The sequence below is a fragment of the Diadema antillarum genome, unplaced genomic scaffold (assembly GCF_040938485.1).
Source record: "Diadema antillarum isolate AM-2024a unplaced genomic scaffold, OU_Dant_1.0 seq00000894_RagTag, whole genome shotgun sequence".
Lineage (NCBI taxonomy): Eukaryota > Metazoa > Echinodermata > Echinoidea > Diadematoida > Diadematidae > Diadema > Diadema antillarum.
In genome coordinates, this window is record NW_027271757.1 from 453,801 (window position 1) to 457,794 (window position 3,994).

Sequence of the window (3,994 nt, forward strand, 5' to 3'; positions counted from 1 at the left end):
TGTATTATATACCAGGGGTATGTTCTCAAGACCCAGGTAGATGATCGAGTTGTTTTTGTCACGTAGATGTCAGAATGGCTTTGTAAGGTAAATGCATTAAGATGTCTGCCCAATGAGCTGTCCTTCGTTGTTGACTGCCGAGGATCATTCTGTTACAATAGTCTGTAGAGGTTTATTTTGTTTTTGTATTTGTATTTTTGTGAAGGCCATGACCTAACACTTTCAAGGAGTGATTTGCATGGCTCGCTTGCAGACGGTTGTCTGGGATTTCTTGATTTATGAGTAATTTTAGTTGTTCCGTTGTTATTGTTACGACCAAAATCACTCTGAGAATGATCGCACAAAAGAAACAATCAACTGATGTTCAGGCGGTTTATTAACAGTGATATTGAGGGTACAGACTGGTAATCGGCGTCATATCAGTACAACAATGATCAATAGAAACAATTACAAATCGGTAATGGAATCACTTACATGCATTAAATAATCCTTTGAAAGTGTCCAAATACGATGTTTGATGCACAAATGAATGATCCGCGATGCACCGATGAATGATTCCTGCGACGTAAATCCAGAGGCACAGGTTACAATAGTCCACGGTATAGATCCGGGGTAAAATCCACGATATACGTCCACGGCGAAACGTGCAGAGTCCAAACGTTGTGACGACCACGTCCAGTTGATGCGTTGAATGATGATTCACTTTATATTGTCCAGCTATGAATCCAGCCCGTCACAGCTTTGCCGTAGCAATGTCCATTGACATTAAAATATGGAGTCCAATGAAGGCACATTAATTCTCTGCAGGCAAAATGTCTCCCAGGCCTTATCTCCACAAACTTAACAGGTCAGCAGGTAACATAGGACTGACTATAACAAGTCGCTTCAGAGCCAGAAGTGACGTAACTCTCAGAGCAGAGGTGTTGGGTACTCTGCCTACTGCAGAATTTCTCTGGCTTATATACTATCCATTCAACCCCTTCTAGCATATTCTATAACTCTCTCCAACCTACTAGCCAGTCCAAGTTCCAGGAAACCTGGATGACTCACTGCCTAACTATGTACAAAACATCATTACCAAGAATAACTACCAATCACATTGGGCTACAGGGACAGTGCCTCACTCAGCCAAATATGTTAGCACTTCCCAGAACATTCTGGAATGGGTGAAATCAATCTAAATTGAGTGAGCTATAATGTATTTCCTGCTACATGCATGTACTGTATAGCTACATTGCATACCACCTAGAAAATTCTCCACTGATCTGGTCAGCCTGTATGTACTATATCTATACCACATAGAATGTTCTCCATTAATCTGGTCAACCTGTGTACATACACATTAAAACAACCATGCATACAGTACATCATACATGTACATAATTACTAGTGTGTACATTTGTGACATTATATGGGAGGGGGATAACAATTCCCAAGTTGTGACATTTTTAAGTAAGTCAGGGCAATCATAAGGGCTTTCTACACTTGCAAATTTTTGGTTGGTACCGGACTTTCCTTAGCCCACTTTCTGTTTACACTTGTTTTTGCGAAAGTGGGCTAGCCCCACCGATAATCCCATACTACCTGGCCCTGCAAAATAGCAGGGTTAGCACCGCAATTGCGGTGCCAAGCAAGCAAGTGTAAACAAAACGAAAAAATAATCCGGCGCTAAGCAACGGAGATGAAGTCCAACCCCCCACTGACCAATCAGAAACGAGGTAATCAAGTGCTGCTGGTGCGTGCGTGTACTTGTACAGTGCACAGCGTAATCATGAATATTCATGTGTTTGGAAAGTACGGGGCTAAGAAATACGAGTGTAAGAAGGTCAATTTTCTCCTTAGCCCAGGACAAGAGCTTAGTACGGGATTTATTGGCGAGTGTAAAAAGGTGAAAAAATTGGTACGGGATTAACAATAGTCCTGGGTCAGAGAAAGTACAGGGTTAAGAAACACAAGAGCTAAATTGTGTAAGACAGATACAGTTGTATTTCCAAAGTTTGTGCTGACCATCCATCATTTCATCTGTAGCTTCTCAGTCCGTAAGTGTAATAGAATGTGGGGCATGTATTTGGCAATTCTCTGTTTCATGTAGTATTTTCTGGATTTGATTTGTTGTGAAACTTGTGTTTATGTTTGTATTTCTTTGTCATAGATGACAAGTGAGTCTTGAAATGGGGTACTTAAAAGTGGAAAATTTTGTGGTGTGGAAATTTTTGCACATTTTACGTGACATGTAACTAGCGTGGAAATAAATGTGCGCAAGTAATTTTTTTTTTTTTGCTGGTAAAATGTAATTATATTTCATCTCTTTAGTCTTTCATCCTATGGAATTGACACAATGTGAATTTCATTTTGCCCAACTGAGCATGAGAAATTATGTGAAAACGTGTACTTTTACAGTAATGCTAAATTTGTGGGGTGTGCACATTAGCCTAAAGATCACTGCAAGTTATTCTTCATACAGGCTGCTATAAAGATTACTATGTTCTCTGCATACAGTCTCAAGACAAAGATGTACTTAGTTAAACAAATATTAACCCATGGAGGATGAGTATACTCGGGAGGTGTCTATGGTAAATGCGTGTTGTGGCGAAATCAGTCCATCCTCAATGGGTGAAGTAAACTGGGGAAAATTTTCCCCCATTTTTGTTTCATCCTCAGATCCTCGGATAAATCTGCAGAAGAAGTGTTGCTGATTTAGGGATTTTCTCCTTTTTCCTTCTCTTCAATTTTCTTTTTGTCTGCTTTCTACAGCTCCCAGTTTTTTGTGTACACGTTTTGAAGCCTTGTTTGGTCTATGCCCAATGAATGGTTCCAGACAAAGCTAGGGGAGTCATGAGCAGACAGCTGAACTCTGTCTGAACTCTGATATTGCAACATGTTAAAAAGAAGCCAAGAAAAACAATACAACTTACCAAAAAAAAAAAAAAATACAGAGAAAGAAAGAAGGAACAAACTTGTTTTTTGGGGGGTGTAGAAGTGTCACCCTGAGCCAGAAAGGGTTGTGGTTTTGAGACTGGGGCAAGGCGAGGGATTATGGGGAAGGGAACAATCGGTGGGGGTTAAATAGCCCCTGCAGGAGTGTATGGCTGTTTTGGCCAACTCTATCAAGTCATTTTCGCATTGAAGTAGTGGTGATTGAAGGTGAGGTGTAGTTGATTAGGATAAGTTATAGTGGAACTACAGTCGGGGAACCTCCAAAGTAAAAGCATCTGTTTGTTTGTTTGTTTGTTTTTAGACTGAGGTTGGGTTTAGATGCTCTCTCAAAACGTCAGAATTATTTTTTTTTTTTTAGGACCCATCTTGAATAATCCTGCAAGTTTAACAATTCGACAGTATGTATTACTATGCTTCCATCAAATTTTTGTAGATTTTTATCAATATTTGATTGATCTGCAGGGATGGATATTTGTAATAAGCTACTGTAGCATGACATTATTAAACTATTCTTTTGCACCAAGTCCTCACTGAAATAAACAGTGTGAAAAGCCAACGTTTTAACATGTCAATAACAGATTTCATGCTATGATGATGGCCTGTAGTGATGAGCTGTGACTATCTTTGGGAGGCTGTTTGCTTGAATTAATTATTAGGTTGAGGTTTGTCCAGTCAGAGTTGGGGGGGGGGGGCTATCTCCAGCCACTGTATGTCTTATGTGCCATTGGTCGTGTACATGACTACATGAGGAGAGCATGATTGGCTGAACCCGTCCCCGACTGTTGTTCTCATGAATTATTCATGATAGAGGGCGGAGCCTAGATTACATCATACCTATTCTCACTGCACACTGGTTGGCTGTTCCCTTGGCCTGCTCCATCCTCTGTAAATAAGCCAGAGCGGGTAAGACCGCGAGGTGGTGTGTGCGCCCATTGTGCTTTAGGCAGCTAGCATTCTCGCTGCCTTTAGAGGGGCCGATAAAAACAAGCAGCCCTTGCCTCCCTGCTCCATAATGGATCAGTCCGTATACCCAAACAGTGCCCTTGATGACTGTGTT